Source organism: Durio zibethinus, chromosome 28 (genome assembly GCF_047325235.1).
Source record: "Durio zibethinus cultivar Kanyao isolate XHJ-2024 chromosome 28, ASM4732523v1, whole genome shotgun sequence".
Taxonomy (NCBI): domain Eukaryota; kingdom Viridiplantae; phylum Streptophyta; class Magnoliopsida; order Malvales; family Malvaceae; genus Durio; species Durio zibethinus.
The window spans coordinates 12,448,347-12,458,256 of NC_143189.1; the positions used below are offsets into that span (position 1 = coordinate 12,448,347).

Consider the following 9,910-nt stretch of genomic DNA (forward strand, 5'->3'; position numbering starts at 1 on the left):
GTGAATGTCCAGATTTTATTTTTTTTTTCTTTTCAAGTTTAATGTTCGATATTGTTGTTGGTCTTTGATGTTTTTGGCTTTTATGCTAGATAAGGATAGGTAGTGCTTGCTATTAGGTTGACATATTACCTAGGAGACAACGTTCAACTTGAATCTACTGTGTTCTTCATTTGATTTCCATTAATTTTGAAGTTTAATATTTGTTTGGTTCAATTCATGTTTGTTTTGATTTCTAGTTTAGATTCAAGTTCTTGAGCTATTTTTCTTGTTATTTTTGTTAGTTCAATGCACTATTGTTTTACATTTCATGTTGAGTTAAATTCCTTTTAATTTTCAAATTCATTTATTTTCATATTCATGCAAAATACTTGTTATTAGTGTGCTACATTTAAATTCTATTTTTATTTTTTATTTTGCTTGGTTTGCTTTCATTGTTCTTACTTGCATTGCAATTTAAATTTCAAGTTTTATTTCATTTACAATGTTCACTTGCAGTTTTTGTGAGTTTTTAATTCCAAGTCTCATTTAATTCAATTTACTATTGCATTATAATGTTCATTTCAGTTTAAATGTTGTTAGTAGAAGATTTAATTTTTTTGTTTTAAAGTTTTTAATTTCATGATAAATTTCAATATAACCAAATATAATTAAGATGCCAAGTTTGGTAGTTAGTCTAGATATTATTGTAGTTTTTAAGAGACGATATTCATGGTTACATTATTACTTGAGTGAATCATATACTTGTAGTATTCAGCTAATAAGTTTTTGGTGCCATTGTCAGTGACGTAAGCATATACTAAAGCTAATATTGATACCAAGCATGCTTGATTGTTGTTCGGTTCACTTCTTTTAGTTGTAGATAGTTGTACATATTTGTTTACATTTTGCTTATTTTTTATTTCTTTTTTTTTTCTCTTCTATATATGAATTCTTGTGACTAGAAACCATGGTTGATCAATTAGAACACAAAACTCTAAAGTTATATTTGGTGCACAAAATTATGATAAGATAACATAATGTAAGATTATAAATAGGATTAAATTAAATCCTATCATCCTATATTATAGTTGGTGTGTGCAAAAATTAAAAACAAAATAAAATATTATTTTAGGATTTATCATATTTATTATGTACAAGATTAAGATTAGGATATGGTGATTTTTTTTATTGGTCAAAATTTTCCTTTATATACTAATTTGATTTTTATGTAGTATCAAGTGGTTTAATTTCTCAATTATCTTTTTAGAGATCATCTATCAATTAATTAAAAGTTGTCCAAATCCCTTTTTAATTGATAAATTCTTTCAATAATTTTTACTTAAAAAATACTTATGATAAACAAATAGATACATCAAATAAATAATAAATAAATATAAATTCAAATAAAATTTTATATTATTTTATATTAAAAAATTATTAAAAAGGTTATAGCTTATAGTTTAAACAATATCAAAGTTTATTTACAAAATTTGTAATTAAAAAATTAAAAATTGCAAATTAGCAAAGTTGGAAAGTTTGAGAGACAAAAAGCATTTTTTTTGTAGAAAATAAATGGGTTTTCTCTGTTGATGTAGAGCAAAGAAAATTTGGAGAGTGGAGAATATTTTCAAATTTTTGATAATTTAAATTTTAGATTTTTAAATTTAAGGGTAAAATAGGAAATTCATTACTTAAAAATTTTGATAAATTATCTAATCCTATAAATTGAAAACAATCTTCTAATTTTCCAAATGATAAATTATCCTATTGGCATAGGATATCTAATCCTTTCAATAATCTAATCCTTTTATTTAAGTGCATAACAAATATGTGATAAGATAATTAGTATCATATCATTCAACTAATTCTGTGTGCTTAACGTAGCCTTTGGGATTATACCATACCTATATGAATGGATTTTAAAGTAAAATTAGGAAGCTAGATATGTAGGCTAATAATTTTGAAATCAAATCCACTATCATCCATACGATTCAAACCTTATTATAGTTTGTGAGTTTAGTGACTAAAGACCTTAATGCCTATCTAGGAAACTTTTTATTGAAAGTTGTGATACATTCAAATAGAATAGTATTTGGATAATGCCATTTGTCTTAAATTGTTTCCTTTCTCTATTAGGGATAAAGCAAAGAGTTGGTTGAATTTTCTAGAACTAGGGTTAATCACTACTTGGGATGATTTGGTGCAAAAATTCCTTGCCAACTACTTTTTTTTGACAAAGAAAGCAAAAATGAGGAATGAAATTACTAACTTCATACAATATGATTTTGAGTCCTTATACGAGACTTAGGAGAGGTTTAAGAAATTGTTAACGAGATGTCTACACCATGAAGTACCAAAAATGGCTTGAGGTTTAGACCTTCTACAATAGATTCAGTGGACAAAAAAAAATAATCATCAATGCTTTAATATGTGGTGCATTGATGAATAAATCCATTGACGAGGCTTAAGATTTGATTGAGAATATGGTTGCTAACAATTATTAATGGCAACCTGATAGATAAAATCTTAGGAAAGTTGCAAGGATCCATGAGTTAGATGCCATTACTATTTTGACGTCATAAGTAGTTCCCCTTACCAACAAGGTAGGTGCATTAGGATCTAGGCTGATGTCTAGCCCAATTCAATCTATTTAGAGTCTCTTTGTATTTTGTGATGTTTGTAAAGGTAGTCATAGAACTAATAAATGCCTTATTAGGATTGAGTTTGTTCAATACATTAGCCAACATAATAGATAATAGAACTACCTTTCCTCAAACATAAACAACACAAGTTGGATAAATCATCCAAGCTTATCATGGTGAAACACTTAAAGACAACCATTACCTTCAAAACCTATGAACCTCTTTGGTTTTCTTACACAACATCCAATACCATGTATCAACAACTAGCACTGCCTCTTTCATAAGAGAGTAAGCATTCTTTTGAAGATATATTTTCTTTCATTCTTCAAATGAAATCAAGATAATTAAGAACTAAGTTGATTTAATTAAAAATCTTAAGGTTCATGTTAATCAATTAGCTAATGCACTGACTAACCATTCACAAAATACCCTACCTAGTAACACTGAACCAAATCTTAGGAGGGAGGGTAAAGACCACTACAAGGTTGTTATCCTTATGAGCGGTAAGAAATTAGCTAATGACTCAATCAATACCACAATTGTAGTTTCACCTTTAGTTCTATCATTTGTAATCATAAAATAGTTGGTTAAAGAAGAAGAAATGAACAAAGAAAAGGGAATGGGTAGTGATGATATACATCACCTAAAGAGTTCTTAAGAAAGTAGTTCCTCTCAGCTTATGCTTAGCAAGCAAGAGCCATAAAGGCCACTCATTCCTTTCCCTTAGAGATTCTAGCAACAGAAAGCAAATAAGCAAATATCCAAGTTTCTAGAGGTGTTTAAAGAATTGCATATCAACATCCCTTTTGCTGATGCTTTAGAGCAAATGTCTAGCTAAGCCAAATTCATGAAAAAGACCCTATCCAAAAAGAAGAGATTGGCAAATTATGAAACCATTACACTTACTAAGGAATGAAGTGTTATCATTTAAAAGAAATTACAACTGAAGCTTAAAGATGTAAGGCATTTTACTATTCTCTGCATTATTGGTAATTTGTTTTTCAATAAAGCATTATGTGATTTAGTTGCCAGTATTAATTTGATACTTTTATTAATTTTCAAGAAACTTAGATTAGGAGAGGTCAAACCTACTACAATTACACTTTAGCTTACTGAGAGGTCTATTAAGCATCTACAAGGTATTGTTAAAGATGTTCTTGTTAAAGTGGATAAGTTTATCTTTCAAGTAGACTTTATGGTTTTTATATATGAAAAAGGATAAAGAGGTCAAGATCATCTTGGTAGACCACTCTTAGCCATCGAGGGAGATTTGGTTAATGCTAATAAAAGAGAACTTACCATGTGAGTCTTGGACCACGAATTGAAATTTAGTATTAGTGAAAATCTAAAGTCTCCTAATGAAACTACTGATTGCTTAAGAATTGATGAAGTGATTGATGAGATGGATGACAATGTTATTATTGAAGAGCTTTTAAAAAACTTGTTAGATAATGATAAAGAGCTGGATAAGTATGAGATTGAAGAATTTTTAAAAAGAATTTCAAAGCAAGACAGGGATGAAATGCTTGATGAGAAAGAGATTATTAAGTAAATTTAAAAGAACTTTCAAAAGAATGCATTAAGAAAAGTAATGATGAGGATGAACCATAGGTTAAAGAATTTTTTATTTGGTTGTAAGCCTCAGCACATTCCAAATCCCATTTGAGATATCATACATGTAGACACTTTTATTTAGTTTGGAGCCCAAACTGATTGAGCTTGAGCCTTTTCAAGCGCAACTATTAATTTGGAATTATTATTATTATTATTATTATTATTATTATTATTATATTTTTCATTTATTGAATTTATGTTATTTTTATATACATATATTTATCTTTTTTATTTTGCTTATATTTGTCTTTATTAATTTTTCTATTTTTTTCGATAGATAACTTTAAAAAAACAGATTAGATGGCTGAAAATCAAACGAGATGAGGGGTCAGTGATGAAATTGGGAGATAGGATTGGAATTGGATTTGAACTTAAATTCTTAAAGATAAATATTGAATTTTTATATGATGATAAATGTTGAATTTTTATATGAAAATACAAGAAGTTTGAAACATAAATCCTATGTGATCAAGAATTCTACCAATATTCTCCTATAAATAGATTTGCACTTGATAGAAACGTACAAAAAACACAAAAAAAATTGTATAAAGAGCAAGTAAACATTGTTTGGTAGTAAATGTTTTTTTAGAAATTTTGGTATTTTAGAGTTTGATTTAATCCAATTTTGAAAAAACTAGTTGTAATGGAAGGTCCAAAAGTCCCAGAAGAATCAAATTCGTGTTTTTGGAAAATTTCCCAAAATTTATGGAAAATTTTAAATTTTTTGACCAAATTCATTTTTTTTACTAGTGTCTAGCAAAGTTTCTAGAATCTGGCTAGCAAGTACAGATTCTAACTAACATTCCGACATGAGCCCAAATCCTAACCAGAATTCCAAAATCTAGTGAACTTGCCAATGAATGTTGAAGATTGGTGACCAAAATCTAGAAAAATTCAAATGAAAGAGAAAAAGGCTTTGAAAAGAAAGGGAAATAGGTGGGAAAAGAAATAGAGAAATCTGAGGAGAGAAAGCAAAATTTGAGGTTTTTATAGCATAAAAAAATAACATCGTTTTAAGACTTAAGAAGCCAAGATTCGCACATTTTACCATTTATTGACATGATTTGCAGCACACTTGACCCGTGTTGTTGAAATTGGTTTCCTGTTGAGTCGATTAAGCTACCAAGCTAAGCTTTAAGCCACATTGTCTTCTTGTATCTATAGTTGATTTATTTAGTTGCTAAGCTAAACCGAATTCTTGGTAAAATTTTTTTGGTTATTTCTTTATTTTTTTTATATTTATTTTTTTATTTGTTTTTTATTTATTTGATTATTCATATATTTGATTTTTTTAATATAATAAAAATATTTTAGACAAATAAAAATAAACCTTACCAATATATTGAAAGGCTCAAATTTCTAAAAATGAATTTTTGAATAAAAAAACTCTACCAATATATTGAAAGTTTCAAACTATTATATTAGAGGGCTTGTGATTTTATATTTCAAAATAAGGTTTTACCAACATATTCGAGAACCTTATGAATTTTTTGACAAAAAGTTAAATTAAAAAATAAAAGAGAGATAGAGTAAAAATAAGTTTTCATGAAGCCTCACCAATATATTTGAGGGCTTGTGGTTTTTATTTTAAGAAAAATAAAGTTTTACCAACATATTGGATAACTTTATGATTTTAATAACAATTAAGTTAAAATAAAATAAAGAAATAGTTTTCACAAAATCCTACAAAAATATTAGAGGATAATTTAGATAAAAGTCTTACTACCATATTGGAAGATATTTTTTAGAATGAATTTTATAAAAAAAAAATTATATTTTGAATATCCGTTAATAGAATTATTAAAAGTGTTGTAAATAGCAATTTCTATGTAAATTCTTAGGTGAAAAATCTTTCAAAATTTTACCAACATATCGAAGAATTTAGAAAAGAATCTTTATATCAAGGTTCTAAATCCTGCTTGGTGCTAAATAAAAGTTTTTCATAAAAATTAAATGAATTCGATGACGGAGCCTCTTTAAAACATGACAAGTAATTCCTTGAATACTCCTGAGGTGAGAAAATGTTCTTAAATTTTTACTAACATATTAAAGTAATTTAAAGATAATATCTAATAACTAATTACTTGGTAAGGTCTTAATGATTTTAATATTACACAAAATCAAACTGGTTTTATCCTTTGGATGCACGTTGCAATGGTCCTATAACCTTTCTTATGTGTAACCATACTTCTAGATCTAATTAGAGTTTCATAGACAAGAATATACCTTTTAAAATGGGAAAATTTAGTTAAGTGCTAATTGCACCTAAATAAAAAATATTGGTTATGACTCTTAAGAGTATGTCTAGCGATTAGTCTATAGATTTATATGTTATGACAATTTGGTGCTTGGCTAGGGACATACAGAGAGTTAGGCTAATAAATGAATTTGTGTTATCCTAGCCTAACTTAATAATTTTAAGACTTTTCTTTAAAGGTTTTTTTTTCTTTTTTTCTTATATTTTGTCAACCATGAAATATTTTATCATAACATAAGCTCTATACTTGAGTTCCGGCCCCGAGAAATAGTAAAATAGCTACACTCTCGTGACACTCTCACTCTTTTTTTTGCTTATAGTTTATGATAGGCGAGGATTTGGGTGCCTTACTAGTTTGTAGGAAACAATTTAGGAACCTTTAGATTGCAAATCCAAAGCACTCATATAGTGAGTTATAATGGACTTAACTCATAGGTAGGGCCATGTCTTTTTTTTTTTTTTTTGTAAAAATGACCCAAAATTAGGTCACATACATTTTATTATATAAGACTTGTGCACTAACTTGGTTTGTTTTTTACTTTCTTTATAGTAGACGCCAACTCTGTTAATGTTTGTTAACATTAATAGGATTGCAATTATTTTTCATTCATTTCATACATCTCACTCATTCATAGGTCATTATTATTCATGTCTTTTACATTGTCTAGGGCTGCAATTTAAAAAACATGGGTGATCAATTAGAAGATGGATCTTGGCTTTAGAGCTAAACCAAGAAAAATTTAGGCATAACCTACGATAAGTAAAAATGCAACTTACGAAACTGGTGGAAAGGGTTGAAAATATTAAAGCAACATTTTCAAGAGTCTTCATTAGTTTCAGTTAGTTTATGCATTAAGTAATCTCTGTGTCAGGATCAAAAAGCCTCTCACAGTACTGATCCTTGTCTAAGTCATACCAATGCATCTAATGGCCCAAGATAAAATCAAGTTAAAAAATAAACAGAAGAGATAGGACCTTTTAACTTTATCCAAACTCCATAGATTGGCTCTTACCCAAATATTTTTTCTTAACCAATTATCCCTTAACAATCCTTTTTGGCAACCCAAATAAGATCTGTTCCTATTCAACCCTAATAGATTGGCCCAAACCCATAATATTTTTTAATTATGAATAATGCTTTCCAAAAATTTAGTGCTTATCAACCAATTCAACAACCAGGTTTCCCAATGAACCCTTGGACATATACACCTAATCTTACTCCAAAACTTGCACTTATGAGTCCAACAATGGCTCAACATAAAAAATTATTGAGTAAAAAGAAAAAGAAAGCCATCATTGATCCAATACATGTGACCTACACTGAGCTATTCCTATAACTCCTTAAAAACCATTTAATTACACCAGTTCCTTTAGAGGCACTAAAATCTTCTTATCCTAAATGGTTTGATTCTGATGCTTAGTGTGATTATCATTTTAAGAATAAGGGCCATTCAATAGAAAATTACCTTACTTTCAACATAAGGTATAAGGTTTAATCAAAGTTAGTCTATTGAGTTTTGAGAATAAAGGAGAGCCCAAGATTGTTAAGAGGTCATTGCTTAATCATAGTGGTTGAAGAACTTATTCATAGTAGCACCAAGATCTTGAAGCCGAAATATAAGATTAGGCAATAGATTTTAAGATTTTTTTTCTTTAGAAATGTTTTTTAAAAGTTTTTGTTAAAATAATTTTTAATTTTTAATTAATTAAAGACTTTTTTCTCTCTTATTCTGTAATAGCACTTAATGCATACATCCATTCATTCATATATATATATATAAATCTTTTTGGTTTGCAAAAATTTAGCTAGCCATCATCTTAATTCTTAATTATGGTAATAAAGGTTTAAAGGCTTGATCGTTAAAGGTTTCAAGGAAATCTACCTATTACTCATAGAGCAAAAACAAAATAGTTAATTGAGAAAGTTGAGGAAACTTAAGATGAAATGAGATGAGACTTGGCCCAGATAATGGAAATGTTAAAAATTTTGAATAAAGAGAAAAAATGGAGGAAGCCTACATTAAAAGAATTAAATATTCTTCATAACCTATTGGGTTTGGTTTATATCAAGTCCAAACATCCCAAGAGGCATAATCATAACAAGGACCACTTTTTGAAACTTACTTTCATCTTGAAATGCCTTCAGTAGCTAAACAAAGATAATCTCAAGGATACACCATTCCTATTTTGAGTAGAGATAAATTTGATCCATCAATCTAAGTCATTGTCAATCTTGAAGAGCTAGAAAAATTGAAGAAAAGTTCATTTCAAATAACAAAAAATTAAAGTTCCTAAAAAAAGATGGATCTCATAGAGAAGAGGCTTCAACCTATCAAGAGAATAGATTTTTATAGATTTATGGATGCATTGGAGTTTTGCTTGATGTTAGATATGATTATTCCATCCAAGTTTAAGGTCTAAGAATTTGAAAAGTATGATAGGATTAAATGTTCAATGATCCATGTCATTATGTACTACAAAAATATGACTACTCATGTCTGTGATAACAAGCTATTGATTCATGTATTCTAAGGTCTGCTATTAGGTAACATGCTCAATTGGATAAAACACACATCGTCTTATAAAAAGAACTAATTAGGCATTTATAACCCAATGCAAGCACATCATAGAGTTGGCCTCAGATTAGTTATCTTTGCAAAGAATGGAAAAGAAAGATGTTGAGAGCTTCAAAGAATGTACTCAAAGGTGAAGAGATGCTGCTACCTAGTTTCAACCACCTCTAATAGAAAAAAAAAACTACAATTTATTTATCAATATTATTAAAGCTCCATATTATAAAAAGATGATCGAAAATGCAATTAAGAATTTTACTAACATGGTCATATCTGGGGAGATAGCAAACTTAAAATTGATGATATAGCTATTGCAAAAGAAGTTGGTGTACCGATAATGAAGAGAAAAGATGTTCAAGTTATGATTTATGAAGAGAAACAGATTGAAAGCTTTACCCCATAGCATTCTTACCAACCTTACTACCCTACCATAAATAATCTTTTTCAAAATCTTTGATTTCACCAGTTAGTCCAACAGTCAGGTCTTCATATAAGTTTGTATCCCCAATCTATCGCTGATTGACCAGTAAACAATTAAAAAAGATCAAGAAATAATTATGAAAATATCCTAATTCCAATTATAAATCTTTTGCCCCTGTTAGTAAAGCACCAGTACCTTTGAAAATAACTCCAGATCCATTAATGAAGAGTTATGATCCAAATGGTAAGTATGATTATCATATAGGGATAATTGGGCACTCAACTAAGAAATGTAGGCAATTAAAAGAGAAAATTAAAAGTCTCATCAGTAGTAACACCTTGACTCATGAGCTTTTAGAATAATGGAAATCTACTTTAATAGAGGTTAATTTTTCTTTGTATTTTAATGTCTCGAACATGAATTC

General features: G+C 28.4%; 1 non-coding gene across 1 annotated transcript; it reads right to left on the minus strand.

Moving 5' to 3' along the window:
• Positions 1-2,224: 2,224 nt before the first annotated feature.
• Positions 2,225-2,331, minus strand: LOC149510776 (small nucleolar RNA R71). The gene has a single exon (XR_016335265.1). It is a non-coding gene; the product is annotated as a small nucleolar RNA R71 (small nucleolar RNA).
• Between the last annotated feature and the right edge of the window lie 7,579 nt (positions 2,332-9,910).